General features: G+C 49.2%; 1 long non-coding RNA gene and 1 pseudogene across 5 annotated transcripts; one reads left to right on the top strand and one right to left on the bottom strand.

Moving 5' to 3' along the window:
- Nucleotides 1–428: 428 nt before the first annotated feature.
- LOC149915687 (uncharacterized) lies at nt 429–21,248 on the top strand. Of its 5 annotated transcripts, none has more exons than XR_016471507.1 (6): nt 429–5,019; nt 7,085–7,381; nt 10,336–10,833; nt 11,039–13,098; nt 19,782–20,671; nt 21,091–21,248. It is a non-coding gene; the product is annotated as an uncharacterized LOC149915687 (long non-coding RNA). The 5 variants fall into 5 exon arrangements; XR_016471508.1 differs by having other exon boundaries at nt 430–5,019; nt 19,782–19,917; XR_016471510.1 differs by lacking the exon at nt 19,782–20,671 and having other exon boundaries at nt 430–5,019.
- On the bottom strand, nt 13,156–16,459 carry LOC149915688 (olfactory receptor 4M1-like; annotated as a pseudogene).

Below are 21,248 nucleotides of genomic sequence, written 5' to 3' on the forward strand. Positions count from 1 at the left end.
GAAAGTCTTCAAGCTGCTCATGGTGTCCCCAACTTCGACAGAATGTCCCCAGGGGGGTCCTTTTGTCCCCTCTGCGTGAGGATGACACCCAATGACAATGACACCCCGTCAGAGCTGTTCCACACTGATGTCACCCCTAGTCCCCTCTGGTGGTGGCACAGAGTTCACCCCTGTGTGCATCCCTGTCCTCGTGACAGACGATGGTGACAGCTCCAGAGGGCGCCGGTGTCACTGGGTCCGGCTGTAGGCAGGCCTGGAGGGGTGACAAAGGACAGTGTGAGACTCAGTGACAGCACGGTGACTGTGTGGGGCCACCTGTGCCTGCCCCCATGTGGTGGTCACAGCACAGGGAATGCTGTCACCTGAGAGATGGTGACACACAAGTGATGGTGATACAAAAGTGATGGTGACAAAAGTGACAGCCAGTGATGCGGACACTGTGCCACAGCTGTTCCACACTGAGGTCACATGCAGTCACCTTTTTAACAGTGTCACCAGAGTGATGGTAACACCCAATGACAGAGACAACAGTGACACCCAATGATGGTGACACCCCAAGGACAGTGACACTCAGTGGTACCCAGCGATGGTGACAACAGAGACACCCAAAAGCAGTGACACCCAATGATAGCGACACCTGAAGACAGTCACAATGGTGACACCCAGTGATGGTGACAGCTGTTGACGGTGAGACCCAATGACACCTGGAGGCACCCAATGACGGTGACATTCAAAGATGGTGATAACGGTGACACCCAAGTGATGCCGACACCCAATGACACCCAATGACGGTGACAGCAGTCACCCTGTGCCCCTCTGGGTCATCTCCAGACCCTTCCAGTAGACAACAGGTCCCTTGGAACCCACCTAAGGACCCCCCAGACCCTACAAGTCCTCTCAGGGACATCCTCAGATCCTTCTGAATCCCTCTGAGGATGTCCTGGACACACCTGGGACTCCCTGGACCCCACAGGATCCTTCTGGGACATCTCCAGACCCTTCTGGATGAATCCACAGACCCCATGGATCAACATGAGGACCCCCCGGACCCGCCAAGTCCTCTCTGGAACATCCCCAAACCATTCTGGATGACTCCAGGACCATTCAGACCCTCATGAGGACTCCCTGCACCGTACCAGACTCTACTGGGACATCTTCAGATCAGACCAGTGTCTCACTCCGATTTATAGGAGGGAGAGGAGGTTCTTTTAATATCTGTATACCCGGCGTGAGATTAAGAAACAACGGTTCAAATGTTGGTCCGACCAGTTTATTACAGATCTTAATTAGGGAGATGGGGAAGGGGAGGATGGATGCTATTATGAATTAGGGTAATGGGGAAGGAAAGGAGGGTGATAGAAAAGGTAGGAAAGAAGAAGCAAGGAGTCTTTATAGGAAGAAAGAGGGACATAGTCACCACCATGGATCCAGCGTGGTTCGTAGTTCAGCCTTTGATCTTCAGTAGTGGTGGGTCATCGGGCATTGTTGTTGATGGCGACGATGACAACGGTGACCATGGTGATGATGGCCCTTTTTCAATGCTTTCAAAGTGGTCGAGTCAGCTGTCTTTGGAGTGACAGCTCAAATCCAAAGTGGTTGAGTCAGCTCTCCTTGGAGTGGCAGTTTCTGGCTCTGGGATCTCAGCAGAAATTCCTTTGTTCCCACCTTCCGGGCCTTGCCAGCAGATAAGAGGGAGCAGGGATGCCCATCTGCATCCTGTTTTTCACAGGACACGATGGTATCGTTCCCCAATTTTCCCATACAAGGTTGGAGCTATTTAGTCACAGGCCAGATCTTCCGCCAGTAAGCACTTCTGAGCACTCTCTTCCAGAGGTAAGCAACTCTGGAGGAAGGGGCTTTCAAATGTTCCCAGAGGGATGTCAATTGTCACACGGTAGCACCCATCTCTTGCCTCCTCAACAAATCAATCAGAGTCTTATCACAAGAAATACCTCAGGAAGCAAGCTTTGAGCCAAAAAACAAAGAAAGATTCTCACAACCAGAGACTTCTCAGTGCTCCTGGACTCCTAGTGGGAGCTTACAGATCTTTCCAGGGGCCCATGGGATCAACCTGGGGACTCTCTGGATGCCCCAGTACCACTCTGGGATAACTCCAGACCCTTCTGGATGAGTCTGGAACCCCCTGGATGCCCCCAGACCTCTCCAGGACTTCTCCTGCAGATCCTTTTGCATGATTCCAACAGGGGATAAGGGGGGTTCAGCAGGGGGTGGGAGGGGGGGAAATGAGCTAGTGAGGCTTCTGTGGGGTGGAAAGGGGGTCTGGGGATGGAGGGAGAGGTGGAAGAGGGAAACTGGAGAGTTGTGTGGAGCTTCTGTGGGGTGTAAAGGGGGTCTGGGAGGAGAGAGTGCTAGTTGGGGGGGGGGTAAAGAGGAGAGGCAGACCACATGAGTGGAAAGGGGTTCTGGGGGTGGAGGGAGGGGTGGGAGGGGAGAACTGGAGGTCGTGGGGGGGCTTCTATGGGACGTAAAGGGGGTCCAGTTGGGGGAAATTGGGGTCAACATAGGGGAATGCACTCCAGAGGGCAGGGAGGAGGGCATGGGGGTACAGGGGACTGTAGGGGTCAGAAAATGGGGTCAGAAGCAGGGGGAGGAAGGGAAGACAGGGGACCCTGCGGGGGTGCAAACAGAGGGGACTGGGGAATGGTAGGAGATTCTATGATGTGAATGGGGGAATTGGAGCAGGGGAACTTGAGGGGACAGGGAATTCTGGGGGTCAGATAGAACGGACAGGGGGCAGACAAATCTAGGGGAGAAAACGAGAAGACTCATAGGGGGGTGAGATTGGGGACACAAGGGATCAGAGTGGGAGACAGACAGACACGGAACCCTGGGGGTCAGAATGGGGAACAGGGGCAGACAGTGACGGAGGAACTGAGGGGACGGGTGGAAGAGGACTCCAGCGATGAGAATGGGGGAAGTGGAGGCGGGGAACGGGGGGGGAGAGCGTAAGCCCAGGGGTCAGATTGAGGGACTCGGGAGGTTGTGGGCGACCCGCGGCGGGGGAGGTGGGGGGAAGGCAGTGAAACACCGTGGGTGGGGGGGAAGGGCGGGGGGCACAGGGCACCTCCCGCCGCCGAGCAGAGGCCCTGAGCAGCAGAGGACCCACGCGGCCAAGACAGGACGGCCCCAGCCCCGGTGCCCCCGGTGCCCCCGCCGCCCCCGAACACCCACTCGTAGAAGCTGAGGCGGCGCTCGGAGTCCCGGGGCTGCGCCGCGGCGCTGGAGCAGCGCGGGGCCCCGCTCCGCTTCCGCGTGGCCGCGTCCTCGCGTCGCCGCGTGATGACGTCACTCCGCGGGGAGCGGGGACGGCGCGTCGCTCGAGCAACGGCCGCGCCGGGGCGCTGTCGCTATGGAGACGCCGCCGCGCATGCGCTGTCGCCGCGGGGACGGCTTCCCGCGCCGCAAGGAGGGAGGGCGCGCTGTCGCCGTGGCAGCGCGGCCTGCACGCACGGCCTGAAGCCCGAGTGGGGCTCGAGGGGCAGCGGGGGGCGAAGAAGGGTGGGGGGGGAACGGAGAGCTCTCAGGGATCTCCTGGGGAGGTGGGGGAGCGACTGGGGGAGGGCAGAGCTCCGGGGATGGCGGCTGTGAGTGGGGCTGTGGGGTGGGACATCCGCAGGGAGATGCAGCCAAACAGGGGGATGTGGGCAGAGCATGGAGGTGTGGGAAAAGGAAGACGGGCATCTGGACAACAGCGTGAGAGCCAGGCTGATAGGGAGGGAGCGAGGGAGGGAGGAATGGGAAGAAAGGGAGGGAGGGAGGGAAATGGAAAAAGGGGAAAAAAAGGGGACAAGGGAAAAGAAGGAAAGGAAAGGAAGAAGGAGAGAGGGGAAGAGGGGCAGAAAGGAAGAAGAAAAGGGAAAAAGTCCAGAGCTTGGTCTGGGTGGTATTGCAATGTAGAAGGGCTTCAGGTATCTTGTTAGGTGCACAAGAAGGAGTTCATGCAGCAATAAATGATATTGTTGTGTTCATGTAGGTCACAGTGGTAGAATTGAAGCAGATGGAGATAAGATATGGCACCAAAGTGAAATACTGCACAACATAAGACGATGTGAGCTGAAACCAACGTGACTTCCTGGCTTCCCAAATTGCACTGGTTTAAGAAGTTATTTGTGGGGATGGTGTGTGTAATCGCTGTATGTATGCATCCTTCCTTGTAGTGTGATTGGACTGTGGAGATGTATCTCTAAGTATGAAAGGTCAAAGGTGGTGAGGATTAGGATGTGAACATTGTAATCCTCAAAGGAAAAGGGGGGATTGATGTGGGGTGCTCTGTTCAGCAGTAGGGATTAGCACATCAGTTTAAGAACCAGTGTATGAGTTTAGCAAAAGGAATCCATGAGTGATCGTTCTCAAACTTTCATTTCAGCTTTAGTGGGAGAACAGCCTCGTTCCTCCTCAATAACTTTCCACAAATGAATACTTCTACCTTCTGCCTCCATGACTGTGCCTCACGAGAAGCACCAGAGTCCCAGTAGAATACTTTTATCTTTTGCCTCAACACGCGCGAGGACATTTTCCTCAGGTCCCACATACACTGCTAGGAAAAAGTGGCTCACTATGGCCTTATCAGCCGCTCCGCTCGGCAGCCAGTAACGTCTGAGTGCGAAAACACAATGCGCTGATGGAACTGCATGTTAAGCTCTGCAAATTGCCACAGCGCTGCGTTCCTGCCAGGGCTGCTGTCTGTGTGCAGGGGTAGGATTAGGAAAGCCAAGGCACAGGTGGAGCTGAACTTGGTGTGGGATGTGAAAAATAACAAGAAGGGGTTCTACAGGTACGCAGGCAGAAGACAGGCCAAGGAGAGCGTTCCCCCTCTGATAAATGAGGACAGAGAACTGGCTTCCTCAGACATGGAAAAAGCTGAGCTGAGGTGCTCAATAAGTGTCTTGCTTCGGTCTTCATTGGTGGTCAGGCTCCTCCCCATGCCTGCCAGGACCTGAAGAGAGGAAAGTGGGACTAAAGAAGGCTTCTCTGAGAGCTGCCGCTGCACGTGCAGAGGTGAGTCCTTGGTGAACACAGACACGGCTCTTGTTCTTCTCAGCGCCTCCGTCTGTCAGAAGTGAAAGAGATTGCAGAGTCCCAAGGGAAATGGTGTCCTGTTACTACACTCACTTTGTTTCTTTCCAGTCCTCACACCTTCTTCTACTGTCGTCTTCTGCAGTTCCTTCTTCACTGTCCTCTCTCCTCTTTCTTCATGTGATCTTCTTTTACTGTTCTCTTCATAGCATGATCTGCTCTTCTTTACTGCTCTTTTCGTTTTCTGCTCTTCTGTGCTCACTTCTCTTCTGCTCTTCTCATTTGCCACTTTCCTCTCTTACCGTCTCTTGTACTTCTGCCAGACTTCCTTTCTCGCTTTTCCTCTTCAGCTTCTCTCCAACTTCTGCTTTTGTCTTCTCTGTATACGCTCTGTATATGCTAATACCTCTTTTGCTTTTCTCCTTGTCTGCTTGTTTTTCTTACCTACATCCTTTTTCTTCTTCTCTGCTCTTCTTTCTTTCTTGTCTGTTCTCCTTCTGCTCTTATCCTTCTCAGCGTCTCTTCCCTTTATTCTCTCCGCTACTGCTCATCTCTTTTGCTGTCTTGCCTGTATCCTATTGTGCTTTTCATCTTCTGCGCTTCTTCCTTACCGGTATCCTTAATTTTATCCTCTCTTCTGTTCTTTTTCTCTTCTTCTCCGTGTCCAATGCCTGCATCGCAACTCTGTCAGAATTAGTTTTGGGGTGGAAAAAGGTACCCAGATACATAGGTTTGTACAGTGGAACCTCTTACACTTTGCCTGAAAGGTGATCCAAAGGAGCCCTCAGGAACCAAGACCACAAAGGAGCTGCTTTTGAATGGAGAATTTTCCAGAGTTCCTTCCAGTCGTTGCTCAGAGGAACTGAGGTTTTTATCCTTGTATCTCTGCAGAAAAGCAGGGTGGAGGGAACACATATGGTGAGGTGCTCGGGTGAAATTGCCCTCCTTGCACAAACAGCCTGTTTGTGTCCATGTGATGCACGGTGAAGAGAAGCCTGCTGTTCTGTGAGTAAGCCTGCCAAAAGGGAGTTCTGGCCTTTTTGGCAAGTCTCTGAGGTGAGGTCTTTAGACAGGCTGGTTGTTTTGCAGGGGAAATGCCATTTCAGCTGTTTGTTGCCACGCTTGGTTGGTGCTTGTATGAAAAACATTCATCTAGACAAGCAGTGCTCTAGCACCAGGGAAGGGAAAAACCTCATGTACATCCAGTCTTCTCCATGAGCCTTATGTTGCCTTTCCACAGAGTCTCTAAATGCCTGTGGAAATCACGGGGGGGTGGGGGGGGCAAGGGGATGGGGAAGAGATGAGGGGCAGTTTGTGCGCATCCTGTGCCCACGGAGCAGGTATTACCTACAAAGAGCTAGGAACCCTTCACGGCATCCTGGACTTGTTTACTTTCCTTGTTTGAGCGTGATGGTTTTGTAGGTACTTTGTGCATTTTAAGTAACTGTCAACTCTGCTGAGACAACAGGCGTCCTAGAGAGAGCCTCGCCGTTCCCTTTTTGTTCGGGCTGTTTTATTCCCTCCTGAGATTAAAAGGGACTGTGGTCTTGCTTAGCAAAGGGAAGCGTGTGCATGCTTCCAAAGCAAAGGCAGGTAGGTGCGTGCTTGCTTAGCAAAGGCAGGTAGAGGCATGTGATGCGAAGGCAGATGGTTGCTTGTGAAGCCATGTCAGGTGGTGTGTGCGCTTCAGTGCTGGTGGGTCAGAGTTGAAGATGCACGAGCTGTGTGACAGCTCTGAGAGTGGGATGGCCAAGGAAGAAGCCTATGGTCCTAGCCCCCTGGGGAGAGAGTGAGATCACTAAAGGGAGGGAGGATTCTTAGACTCTGAGGGGTCTAGAAAGGGAGCTGAAAGGTTTGGGGCTCCCTTGCTGTGCTCTGCGCAGGCTGTGGCAGTGCTGGGGTTTATTTTGGAGTCAGTCTGAAAACAAAATGAGACAAGGGGGTTTTCTGTGCAGTTTGAAGCCCTGCAACTCTGCTGCCGGGGCTGCAGCCCAGGGTAGGCACCCTGTCCCCACAACTGCTGACCACGTTCTTTCCTTCTCTGCAGTGACCACGTCCAGCCCTACGAAGACACTTTACATCATGTCGGACACCAAAGTGTCTGCGCTGACCACGTCTGTGATGGGTGAGGCTACCTCAGTCCCTCTCAAACTGCCAGGCATCCAACCTTCCTCCTCCGCCAGCTCTCCTCCTAGCCCTGTCACCTTTGCCACCTCCCCATGTTGTGTCGTGTCATGGAGATCTGTGGTGCTGGGGCAGGCCTGAACTCCCCTCCCTGACAGCAGACGCGTTTCTGAAATCTCTGCTCATTTCCTCATCCTGCTGGCTCATTCTGTATTTACAGGTTTGTGTCCTTTACTTTTCTTGGGTAATTTAGGACTGGTTTAAAGCAGCTGTATTTGCTATTGCCTTTGTCTGCAGTTACCCTTGTGGGTGATGGTGATGGGATATACCCTTTTGGGTTAGGTTTTTATGGAAGGGGAAATGGTGGAATCACCATCCCCAGAGGTGTTCAAGGAGTGTTTAGGTGTTGTACCGAGGGATGTGATTTAGTGGGAAATGTTGGACTAGATGATCTTAGATGCTGTTTCCAACCGTGGTGATCCTATGATCCTAAGGTTTACACTTGTGGATTGTGATGAAGTGTTAGTGTTTAGTGCTAGAGCTAAGTGCTGAGGGTAACCCTTTGGGGTTAGGGTTTCATGTTACTGTTTTCTGTTAGATTTAAAGGTTAAGGCTTAACACTTGATGTTAGTGATGGTGGGGGTGTGCCCACCTGGTTGGGGGTTTATGGCTTGTCCTTTTTGTTAGGGACAACAGCAGCACTTTTGAGATGGGAATGAGGGTTAAGCGTTAGCATTTTGGATTAGGGCTGAGGAGTATCTTTTGGGGTGAGTGTTAAGGATTAGCCTTTTAGGTTAAGGTAAAGGGTTAAGGGTTGTCCTGTGGAGTTAATGCTAAGGGATGCTGTAGTGTAAATGCTGAGACATGGCTTGAAACCTGATTTTTCACCTGGTAGAAAGGCAGGGCCAACCCAGAGCATGCAATGTTCCAGAATGACAGAAGGGGTGGAGCCAGGATCCACCCCTTCCCAGCCCTCATTGAAGGGTTGGCAGTGTAGGCAAAGGAGATCCCTGCCTACCTGAATCCTTCTGAAGATAAGCAGCTTCTTGCCTTGATTTCTGTGCCCACGGCTGTTGCCTTTGAGCAAATTCTCCCTTGCTGCAGCCTTGGACCTTGCTCCTCTGCTGTCATGGCATGAGGCCTGGCCTCATGGGGCGCAACCCTGCTGACTGATAGATGTGTTGGTTTGGTTGGGGGTGGATGCCGTAGCTAATGGCAAAACCATTTCCTTAGTGCAACTAAGGAGGTAAGTGAGAAAACAAGAGAGTCTTGAGAGGAAAGAGTGACTGATGGCAGCGCTGTACTGGAAGCAATAGAGAGGCTGACAGTGGCTGTCGGTGGCAGTAGAGCGATCCGAGTCTGTGTCTAAATGGTTCTTAGAGCTGTGTCTGTTCCTTGGAGAGGCCAAACAGTGTGGAGGTACTTGTACTCACAGTTGTTTGACTTAGGAATGAAGTGTTTCTCAGCTCATGCACCTGACAGCGTTGTGTTTGCTTGTGCAGCTTTGCTTTGTGCATTGTAGAGCTGTCAGACAGATGTGGATTCATTTGCCACTCACTCAGCAGGAATGAGACTAGTAATACTTTCTGTAAATGCATTTCAGTTGAAAAAATGAGTTTGTTTTGGCTGTAGAAATGGTGTATTGGAGGGATTTTGGTGGATGTGGGCTAACAGGATAAGGATTCTATTGGCAACTGCTTTCTGTGACATGGAAAGGCTGTACTTTATTTTAGGGATGGAGCATGGGATTCTATTGACTCTTATTGAGAAAGGGGGAAATGGAAAGCCTCTGTGGGTAAGAATGTTTTGTGAGCTGTATTTTGGGTACTTTCATCTAAATAGGACTGTGTGAAAGGGTGTGTGTGATGGAGGAGAGAGAAAAGTGCCTCGTGTTGACTGTAAGGAAGGCATAACGTTAGAGCAGTGGAAAGGCAAATTTAAGAAACTGTGCTTGAAAACTTGAAGTTAGTGGCTGGCTGTGCTAAAATCTTCTTCCAAAGAGTTGCTCTTCAAGTATTTCCTGCTTTCTCTCTGCGAGAAACTGACGCCAGTGGCCTTCCACTGCAGCATGGCCGTGCGGAAAGGCTGGGGAAGAAGACAGAGCTGGAGAAAGCACCAAAGAGAGGTACAGATACATAACAGGCATCTGGACTTGATGCACTGTCTTTCTGCCCAGGCTTTCTGTTTCTTCATTGCTGGGACAGTTCTCTGCAGTTTGCATCCCAGCTTTCTCCCAAGTCCTGGCTGCACAAAAATGCAAGCATTCAGAGGAAAAGGAAAAAGCAGAGGAGTGGGCTTCTGAGAAAAGAGTTGAGGGGGAGCGTGAGGAGCTTGAGGCAGAGTTTCAGAAAAGTGGTGCTTTCACTTAGGATTGCTCTGAGATTTCCTTGCCCTGGGTTATGATTGAGTGTAGCTATTGGTTTCTTGGTTCCTGTGTATGCATTGTTGGTAGACAGATTAGTGTGTGGAAAACACAGCTGAGAATCCGGGACATGGTAATGTACCAAATGGACTGAACTACTGGAAGGATTGTGGGAATGAGAAGAGAACCTGGATTTCTCTTGCACAACAAGCCTGTATCAGTTGTGTCTCCTTTCACTGAGCTGAACGCACGGTGTGTGTGAAGCCTTCTGATGGGAAACCCACGGTCCCACAAAGTGGGCGTGGAAATGAAATGGAGCTGACGTGCATCTGTGTGCTGAGTCATACTGCTGAGGACAGAGAGGAGCCCCAGCTGAAAAAGCAGCTTTGGTAAGAATAGTGGTGAAAGTAGGAGTGGGTATGGAAGGTTTAGACTGCTCTTGGAGGAAAGGTGAAAGTTTCAAATGTTCTGCAGATTCAGTATGCCTTGGTGTGCCACATCTGCCTGCCCTGTCAGCACTATGTCAGGCTTTTTTTCCTTTCCTTTTTAAGGTAGGAAAAACAGTTTCTGGCTAGGAGAAGAAGAAATGCAAGTCTTCCCTGCATTGCTCCTTGGGCAGTGGGTGCTGATGAGCAGTCCTTGTATGAGAATAATGTATTGTCATTTGATCTGTCTTTCCATTCCTTCAGCAACTGGGGTGTTGATGCAGCTGCACGTATCTCCTGTTTTGTCCTGCTTTGTGTAAAAGAATAGTATAGTATGCAATCTCTGTGTGAAATTTTCTTAAAGTATTTTACTTTATTTGCCCCTAGGAAGCAATGGCTTGGAAATGATGGCAGTGTCACCCAGCAGCCCACACAGTGACCTGATGTCTCATTGCTTGCGTCTGTTAACAACCACCACGATGAGAAAAGAACGTTTGCATGGATTCTGTGCTGACTGTGTCAGTACAGCCCTTAGGAGTGGTGTGGACATGGCATGGCAGGGAGAAGGGAATTCCCTTCTGATGGGAAAGTGCCCGAGGAGTGTTGACATCCCGTGTGTTGGTGCCCCATGCCCACCCCATGCCCCAAGCACTTCTGAATGAGCAGCACAGCTTTTGTGTCATTCAGCCACCTGTGGCAGAGCAGATCAGGCTTTCTGCAGGCGTCAGCAATCATCCCATCGCTTTCTGCCTTATAAGGAGTTGAAAACCTTTTCATTTTGGAATCCTACTTCCAAGCTTAACCACCTCCAGTGAAGCAGATGTCATTTTTCTTGTATCCTTCAATTCTGAGTCCATATTCTTCCAAAAGCAAAAGAGTTTGGAGGTAACCACCAATAGTTAAGTGAGTGATTTCAGTATGTATTTCTGATCGTGACAATTACTTCAGTTTAGAGGTCACAGTTAATGTACTGTGCCTGTTTTAATTCTGACCAAGGTTGTAGTTGTAGCTGACTTCCCAAGGCTGCAGTATGTGGTGGTGACACAGCCGTGGGCTTCTGCATTTGCATTAATCCCACATTTCCTTGCAGGTCAGCTTGTGCTGGAAGTGGACGGTATCAGAGTGTGAGTGAAGGTCAGTGCAGGAGCAGCTGTTGATGGGAGTCCAGGCTAATGAACTCTGGAGCATCTCCCAGTACGGTACCGGAGGAGGCAGGAATGATGTTAAGGAGCTCCTCAGCAGGAAGGTGGCTCATCCAAATGCTTGCTGACAGTTTGAAAGCCCAGACCCTTCCAGCCTCCACCTCAGAGGCAACATCTCCTTTGTCCGATCATGCAGCACCTGAGCAAGAGGGGGACCTGAGCTGGCTACACAAGAGTCATCTTAACTTCTTTGTTATTTTACTTCAGATAACTCCATTGGGTGACCCTGCTGTTGGTTTCTTAAAATTTGGATAACGTCTGATGGAGGCCCAGAAGTGTTGTGGGCACTCACAGAGGTCACAACTGTTGCTAGGGTGGGAGCGTTTGTCCCACAGCTGGTGAGCAGAGCTGGTGCTGCACGCAGAGACTGGGCTCTGGGCCTTCCTTGAGAGAGATCGCCCTGTGAGAACCCGTCAGAAGCACTGCTGCAGCACGTGCATGAGCTGGGCACAGCTCAGGCTGAGCAGGCCGAGTGGGTGAACTGGGTTTGGTGCTGGGTGGTTGCTGGGAGGTGTCTCAGAAGAAAAGCTGGGCTGGGGTGGGCCCGCTGTGTCAGCCCTTGTCCCAGCTGGTGGTGAGAGCAGGGTGGAGGCTGATGGGTGCTGCCCACTGTCACTGCTGCTCTTACCATGTGGCACAGCAGTGCTCTGGTGTGTGAGCTGGGAGGGAGAAGGACAGCCACTGTGCCTGGCTAAGGCAGAGCTGAGGTCTGTTGAACACGTGGATCGTACCAGTGCAGCTATTGCGGCTGCAGTAGGGGTGGAAGACAAAGGGAGTTTTCTTCATGACAGCAACACCATCCACTTGCTTCAAGGTGTGTAAATGTTGAGGAGATGGAGAACACTTGCTGTCAGAAATCATGGCAGCTGTACAGAATCTAGTTGTATTTTGGGGATGGTTCTTGTAACCAGTTGATTTTAAGACACTGTCCTACTCAAGAGTCTAAAGTGCATGATAGAAGAAAGCTGGGAAAATGCTTCTCCTTACTATTTTTCACTTGCAGATTCTTTCTTTAGGGATTCTTTCCAAAAGGAGATTTTGGGGATTGAGGCAGTTGAAGAAAGAGTGAAGCCAGGGGGCAGTCCCTGTGGAGAGGACCCCAGGAACTGAGCTTCCCCACCACTGTCTCAATGAGAAGACAGACGCAGTTCCCATTCCTGCTCTGCATATGGAAAAGTATGGCTGGATTTATTTGTTTGGGTTTTCTTCCTTTCTTCTCTCATTCTGAAGGGGAAAAGCTGGAGCAGGGGGAGCACTACTGGTCCTTTGTTGCCTCCATAACCGGTTGGATTCTGCATGTGCTGCAACAGGACAGCATTGCCAGGCTCCTTAACCTGCTGGGGCAGGGTGGGAGCAAAGAGCGTGAACTGCCCTCCTGCCAGCTGCACCTAGTTATGGTTTGCCAGGTCCCTGCTGCCCTGAATTTCACCTGAAAGGTTTGTTCTAGCTGCTTGCAGTAGTAAAATTTAGGGAAGAAATGGAAGTCAAGAGCTAAGGCTCTGCACAATAACTTTGCGTGGATTGAACTGTGGCACCTGAAGACTGTTTCCTGAATAATGCTGGCATTTTGTAGGTGTGTTGGTTTAACCCACTGAACTGATGTCTGTGAGCGCCAGTCTTCTCCACCTGAACAGTAAGAAAGCTGGGATATGCCCAGAAATTGCAGCAGTTGCTGTGAATACTCTCCCAAATGTTTGTTTCCTTTAGTGGTAGCTAATGACTCAGCACTGTGATATCCTGTCTCTGGCACGATCTGGAACGCTGCATCTCTTTGCAGATGTTGGGTGCCCATTTCCATGGACCCTCCTTTCTTTCTCTCCTCAGAAGCAGCACAGTGCGGTTCCCTGCGTTAGAGAGCAGCAGCCAGCAGGCTGCCAGAATGCCAGCTGGGCCTTGCAGCGCGCAAAGGGACGTGTTGGGGATGGACCATCCTTAGCACCACGCAAAAGTGAGTCTCTTCAGTCCTCTGTCATGAAGTATGGAAGAATGCATTTTAAGTATTACTTCTGAGCGGGTGCAGGACTGTAGGGATGTCAGGTAACCATGGTGGAAGCACTGGGGAGGCCGACAGCAGCAGCTGATGGCAGCAGTGTGACAGAAGGCCGTGTATAAGTGGTGGTGCTCAGAGCTGAGTGCATTCCTGAGAAAGGCACTCTTGAATTTATGGCGTTTTCTTTCACCTAGTGATATGTAGAAAGTTAGTGAAGAAAGGAACAACAAGAACAAAAATACCCTACTGCAAGGGCAACTGCATTTGGATATTTACAGCATGCTAGAGTGTTATGTGAGAACCAAGAACTCCGTGACCTGTAGGATGCAATGTCTTCTGAGAGATTATTGGAGGACTTTGTGGACGGAGACGTGTTTAGCTCACTCTGCATCATCTACACTGCCTAAGGAAGTTACACTGCAGTAAGAAAACCATGCTCTCTGAAAGCACAGTTTCCCATTGAGAAGAATTATTTGGCTGACCACCTTGGGGTCAAACTATAAAGCGGATTACAGGGCAAGTACAAGGGGCGAGACAAAAACGCCTAAGGCATGGTTTATTACTTCTCAAAGTAGAAATTAAGAAAGGGTTAGCTGAACTTCTCCCTAGAAATGCCTGTTACTTTTGCTGGAATCCTTAGTGACTAATTCAGACAGACATCTGTGCTGCAAATGTCTGTAACTGTATGGATAAAGTTTATGATCTGCACGTCCTGTAAAGCTATAGCTACATTGTCTTTGATTTTTACTTAACAGATTGCAATGTCTTGCCTATGCTATATGAATTGCAAAGCTTGCCTGCAAGCTGGATCATCCAGCAGCTTTCACACTCTCCCTTTGTGGAAATGTAATCAACTCATTCAATGGTGGGATCATGAATGAGTCCAACAAGAAAGCAGCATCAACAGTGAAAGTTTGACTATAAACTGAAATAATGAATTACCATGGTTGAAGCTGAACCAGTAGTCCAGTAATAGTTCTATGAAGTCTCAACACCTACCAGATACTTTCTAATGAATTTAAAAGATTCTTAATGATAACTTCATAGTGCATGAGTTGGTTCCTTTACACAGGTTGGTTCTTCCTTAACTTATTCCATACAGGTTTTAGTATCACTCTAGGGATTTTTTTGATAGAAAAGGACTTCTTGAAGGTTATCACTTGTACATTATGCTTTTACATAACGTACAGTGTGGATTTGTTCCTAAGAAAATTGCATGAACAAAACGAGGAACAAATAAACTTTCATTTATTTCTTTCAAAATTTTTTTTTTAAATATGTATTTGCTGACCAACTTCCACACGGAGCTTTTGATCTCCTTGTTACAGCATGTAGATCATGGGATTAGTCAAGGGAAGACAACCGTATGGAAAAGAAAGGTTTCCCAATGGAAACCTTTTCCATTGGGACAGCCTCAGAGGGTAGGACATATATGTAGACAGCTGGGCCAAGCATGACAAAAACTACGATGATGTGGGAAATGCAGGTGGAGGTTATTTTGTTCTTTGTTTTGGCGTGTCTGGAGCTTCAGCAAGAGGATTATGTAGGAGATGAGGAGAAGTGCAAAGCACATGACAATGACAACTCCATTGTTGAGGAACATCAGAAGTTCCGCCGTGTAAGGTCAGCACAGGCCAAGTTCGCCAACTGACGCACATCACAGACAAAGTCGTCCAGGACGTTGGGGCCACAGAAGGGGAGCTTGATGGTGAGAGCAAATAGAATGATGCCATGAATGAAGCCACCGCCCCACGAAGCTCCAACCAGGGCACAGCATACAGTCCTGTTCACAAGCATGGTGTAGTGGAGAGGTTTGCAAATAGCAACGTAACGGTCACAGGCTATGGCCAACAGCAGGAAAGCTGCTGCTGCTCCCTTGAAGTGAAGAAACAAAGGCTGGGTCAATCAGGCCTTGTAGGAGTTGATCTTAGGATTTGAGAAAAAGTCAGCCAGCATTTTGGGTGGGGTCACAGAACAGTAGCAGATATCCAAGAATGCCAGATTAGCCAGGAAAAAATGCATGGGTGATCCCAGCTGGGAATCCCCCTGAATTGTGAGAATGATAAGGATGTTGCTTGGGAGAATTATGATGTAGAACAGGAGGAAGAAGAAGAAGGGAATTGACTGGACTTTGTGGGATTGAGACAATCCTAGCAGAATAAACTCTCTAACTACAGTTTTCATGCTCCATTTTGACTCTTGCAAGCCCTGAAAAACAGACAGCAATAAACACACAATGCCAATATGTTGCAATATTTAAGCAACTTGGGCTACGCTTAGGCTACTGAAAATGCACATCCTGTGACCGTTACCTGGTTTTATGGAGGACCACATCCCTGTATGTAAAGGAACATCAGATTTATTGGGCCATACCATACGGCAGGCCGCCATTAACCATTCTATTATTGAATGGTTTTCATCATTATATTGATTACCTGCATATAATCTCTGTCTAAGAGCAGGATGGACGGTCATTGTGGCCAATTTGGCTATTTCCAGGCCATTCACCAGAACACTTTCTGCCCCAGAATCCCATAGTCTTAATAACCAAGCCGGCACACTTTCTCTAGGTTTCTGCCTGAATCGTTGGACTAAGTCCATCAGTTCTGTTGCCGTGTACGGTTGGGCTGTTACGTGCAAGTGGGTTTGAGCGGGGGGCCACTGATCAGGCGGCACCCCTGCTGGTCTGTCCTGTACCTTTTTTGTTTTTTGAGATATAACAGGACGGACTTCTAGTGCGTCCGTCAAAATTGGGGATTCAAGATCCGATTTAGATGGTTTATTTTCCTGATCAACACAGTCCGTTGATTCAGGAGCCTGGTCATTGTTTGTTGAAATACTACGAACTTGACCTATTGGAAGACGTAGAATTGGTTTTTTTTCCTGTTAATAGGCCAAGTTCCTGTTCTAACTTTTCAATACGATCTTTTAAAAGTTCATTTTCATTCACTGAAGTATTATTCCTTATTTCGGCATTGTTTAAAGCATTTAATAGCAGCCATGCCACTGTAGAAGCAGCTAATTGTCTTTCTCTAGTGACTAATATATCTTTGCCTAGTCCCTGAAAGTAATCCGCTAGGCGATATGGGGAAACGTTTCCCACAACACTTAGGGGACCCCATTTTTCAATGATAGTTGCCAATTCATAATAAGGGGATCCCGCAAATCCTGGGATCTGCCCTGGAATTATCTTATCTAGGGGGGTAGTGTTCTCCCCCTTGAACCATTTACAGAAATTCCAAAGAAAGGACATAGTGTAAGTTTCAGTATATTCGGCTTGCCTGCCTGGCTCGCCAAGTGTATAATCAATGAAAATTATATAAAGGAATATTATATAATAATATTAAGATGTTATAGTAATGAAATAAGCAAGAGAGTTAGGCACAGCGAGACAAAGAGAATAAATAGAAGGCTCACCCGTGTCGTGGGCTCGCTCAGGAAAGACCAGTGGAGTGGATCTTCCGAAGAGAGAGAGAGAGATCCTTCCCCACTGGTAGTCAGCTCTTGAATGGGTCTAGGAGAGGTGCAGCCAGGCTCCACCCCTTCCTGCAGCACAGGCGAATTGCTTTCACCTGTGCTCCCAGGGCTGCCTCATTGCTCGCCTCAGGTGACTAATCAGACGTTCAGGCCGTGACTCAGCAGTTCCCATACACTGAAGTAATCTACCTGGACTTGTGCAAGGCTTTGATATGGTCTCACTCCACATCCTTATCTCTGATTTGGAGATACGTGGATTTGAAAAGTGGATTAGTAGCTGGCTGTATGATTGCAGCCTGAGGGTTGTGGTCAGCAGCTCTGTGTCCAGGTGGAGGCTAACAATAAGTGGTTATATTAAGGAATCCCTCAGGGTTCCATCTTGGGACTGCTGTTTTTAATATCTTTGTTGGTGATCAAATAAATTCTTCACTGTGGGGGCTGTCAGGCACAGGAAGAGGTCCCCCAGAAAGGTTTTGGATTGCCCCATCCTATGAGGCATTCAGGGCCAGGGTGGATGTGGCTCTGGGCAACCTGATCTACTGCATGACAACCCTTCCCATGGCAGAGGGGTTGGAACTGTATGATCTTTAATATCGCTCCAACCTAAACCAGTCTATGATTCTCTGAATCTAACTCGGTTCAGTTGGTCAATCTGGGACCCAAATAAATATCTGTATAAACATGCCAAGGCACCCTAACAGCCTAACACAAGTGCATGTGGCTGGCACAGGATGGATCCCCTTCCACCCCAGTGCAAGGAGAAAGGATGAGGAAAAGCAGACAGGTTCTCAATGCCTTTTTTACATCTGTCTTTAATAGTCAGGCCCGTTATTCTCAGGGTACTCAGCCCCCTGAACTGGAAGACAGGGTGGGGAGCAGAATAAACCCTCCACAATTCAGAATAAAACAGCACGTGACCTGCTGCTCCACCCGGGCTGTCACACATCCGTGGGATTGGACTGGATCCACCTGAGGGTACTGAGGGAGTTGGTGGACGTGGCATCCTAGCAGCCCTAATCAATCAGGGAGTTCCCAGGTGACCAAATACTTGCTAATGTGGTGCCCATCTACGAGAAGGATCATCCTGATGTCCTCCTATGACTACATACCCACCTGGTGGATGAGATGCTGTGGGTGGAAGCTACCTGGACTGGAGCAAAGCCTCTGACACCGCCTCCTGTAGCATTCTCCTGGAGAAGCTGGCAGTCCATGGCTGGGATGGGTACACTCTTTGCTGAGTAAAAAACTGCTAGGAGGGCCAGGCCCAGAGAGATCCAGATGGAGTCCAGTTCTGAGAGGCGTTCCTCAGGGGTCGGCGCTGCAGCCTGTCCTGTTCAGTGTATTCACTGACGAGTCGGATGAGGGAATTGGGTGCACCCTCAGTAAGTTTGCAGATGACACCAAGTTAGGAGGAAGCGTCCCACAGACGGACTGAGATAGGCTGAATGACTGGGCTGACTGCAACTGCATGAGCTTTAAGAACGTCAAGAGCTGAGTGCTGCTTTTCGGCTACAGAAACCCCAGGCACCGTCACTACAGGCTTGGGGCAGAGCGGCTGTAAGGCTGCACGGACGAAAAGGGTCTGGGGTGCTGGTGACAGCCGGCAGTGCCCTCCAGTGGCCAAGGAGCCCAATGGCAGCCTGAAATGGGGCAGTCAGGAGCGGGGATGCGATCGTCGCTGTGATTTGCCAGTGGCCCCAGGCGATCTAAATTGCTAGCGGTTGTCCTTGTCCCATCAACTGCAGCCCAGCCCAGCCCAGCCGCTCCCTACAAGAAGACATGGCGGCCCTGGAGTGTATCCACAGAGGGGCACCAAAGCTGGGAGGGGTCTGGAGCGCAAGACTTAACGGGGAGTGGGAGAGGGAGCTGGGATGGTTCCGTGTGGAGAAGAGGAGGCTCAGGGCAGACCTTATCGCTCCGTCCAGCTACCTGGAGGGAGGTTACAGTGAGATGGGACCTCTTCTCCCAGGTAAATAGCAATAGGACTACGGGGAATGGCCTCACATTGCACCATGGGAGGTTCAGATTGGATATTAAGAAAAGTTTCTCCCAGAAGGGGTGGCGAGGCATTGGCACAGGCTGCCCAGGGAAGCGGTGGAGTCTCTGGAGGTGCGTAAGGAAAGGGTAGCTGTGGTACTTCAGGACAGGGTTTGTTGGGCAGTGTTGGTGGCAGGTGGATGGTTAGACTGGATGAGCTTTCCAACCTTAATGATTCCGTGATTCTCCTCTCAGTACCTTACGTTTGCAGAAGTAGCACTAAATATACTGTGGATCTTTCTAAAGTGCAGAAGGTTACAGTGAGCTGTGTCTGTTCCATAATGTTCTTCCATTGGCTCTGGAGCATCGTTCTCCAATTGACGTGGATCCAGGGTGTCCCTTAAGGAGACCTGCATAGGCAGGAAGAGCAGTTGCTTAATCTGACACTGCATGGACAACGTGACTGCCCATCTCCCCAGCCCTGTCTGCTTAATGCCACCTGGCACTTGCCTTGCTTTTCCTTACATCAGACTTCTCTTCTAAAGTCTGCACTGAATGTTTCAGATCCTTTGTAGCAGCTGCCACCTGCTCTCCTCAGAGAACACGGGTGCAGAAGGGTTTCTCTTACCTTTAAACAAAGAACAGTAAGCGTAACAAAGCGTAACACAGGTTACCAAGAAATAGAACGTACTCCTCAGCTGTATGCCTCCACTGAAGTTCTCCTTCCCAAAAGATAACTGTACAAGAAATATGTCACGTACATAGATAGGAAATGATAAATATTAATATGAAAGGCATATTAATTAAACAGTTAGCTGGCTAAGGACACAGTGAGACAAACTGCTAAGGAGGGACAAACATTAGCTCCCTGAAACTCAAAGAACTGCACTCATTAAAAGGGCTATAAATGATCAGAGATTAAGGGGAGAGGAAATTGGGATAACAATAGAAACTGCAAAGGTTGAGACAGGCAGCTGGAAAGGTGGCTTCCAACGTGGTCAGCCTAATCAGGGCAGGTGGAAATACCTGTAAAATGAGGGCAGTTACATGCACAGAATGAGAGAGAGTTGTCAGTGCAAGAACAGCGGAAGATTGGTATTTCTTTCCATACAGTGAATATCCATCCTGAAAGGTCACGTTTTCTCATGATAGAAATTCCACTTATTGTGTGCGTGTTTCACTGACAGGATTGAACCAGGGCAGCTCATGAGGAGGTGCTGAGTGTTTGAAAAACACTGAAGATGACTTCAGGTTTTCAAGCAGAGCTCCACCGTGTGACCACAAGCAGCCGGTGCCATCTCGAGAGGCCCTGGTGTTCCTGAGGTACCTGCCTGGGACTAACAGTTGTCAGAGAGAACCTGCAGGAGACCAGAGCCCTTTGGGACTGCAGATGGAGCCTGGAAGGAGAGCCCCAAGGGATCTGATTGCTAGCAGTTGTCTTTGTCCCTGTACTGCAGCCCAGCCCGGCACTAAATCCTCCCCCCCACAATAAGACAGTGGATCGTTGGGGATGATCCACAGTTGAAGTGGCCACTGGAATCCAAGAAACTCTTCCTGGTTCTTAGTAGATATCCAGATATCCACGAAACATGCTGGATTATCTGTGGCAAACTCAGACTGAAAGAGTCGAGTGCAGGTCACGCCAAGTAACTGTGGTAGAATCCATTATTTGGGGAGAACATCTCCTTCCAGCTAGGGAAGTTAAGTGGAACAGTGTGAAAAGATCCATCCGGCCAATCCTCTGAGTAAGGGAAAATCAAATGTATTGTGCTATAGTGGCAGAAGGCAAACATTATTGGACTGTGCCTCAATTTACTAAAAGCTGTCTAATCCACTTAACCCATGAGCAAAAACAAATGGTCTAAGCGGAGTGAAGGACACTGATTTGTGACGTAACATGAGGAAGACAGTAGATTGCTGATGTAAGAACTGTCATGCTTGTGCCCTGACCAGTGCTGATTATGCTGGAGTAAAAGCCTCAGGCCAGCACCAGTGTACCGAAGGCCCAGGGGAATGACTGCAGATTGACTTTGCAGGACTCCAGCCCACGACAGCTCAGAGCAACAAATGCATCTTGGTATTAGTAGTTCCTTTTTGCAACGGGGCAGTAGCCATTTATCCCTTCACAAATGCCAGTGCTGAGAAACCAAAGGCTCTACAATATCGTTCATATAACTCTATGTGTAGAGAAAATGGCTTTGATCCAAAAAGCTAATAGTATAGACAGATAACAGAGAAGGCAGAATACCAGAAGACATGCCACAACAGCAAAATGACACATCAGTGACAATGAGCTTGTCTTTCTCTGTTTATTTCAAATGTGTTTTTTTCTCTCTTCTGCATTGATTGCCATATTGTAGAAAGGATTGAAGGGAATAAAAAGCTAAATAAATATATTAGAATTAGTCGGGAAGAAAATGAATGTAAGCAACCTCAAAAACACTTCTTTATTTTTCGCATAAGCTTGACTTAGTAAAAGGTGCTCCTTTTCTGTAGGTATGAAACAACGGATACACCAGGAAATTTTGGCTGACCTCCCCAGATCACAGCCTTTAAAGGGATCATTAATTGCAATGGAGAAAGATTTTGGTGGGCTACATCAAGGGGAAAATGAAAAAGCTTTGTTAGGATTATAAAGCACCAGGACTACAGCA

This window comes from Phasianus colchicus, chromosome 16, assembly GCF_987193195.1.
Source record: "Phasianus colchicus chromosome 16, bPhaCol1.hap1.1, whole genome shotgun sequence".
Lineage (NCBI taxonomy): Eukaryota > Metazoa > Chordata > Aves > Galliformes > Phasianidae > Phasianus > Phasianus colchicus.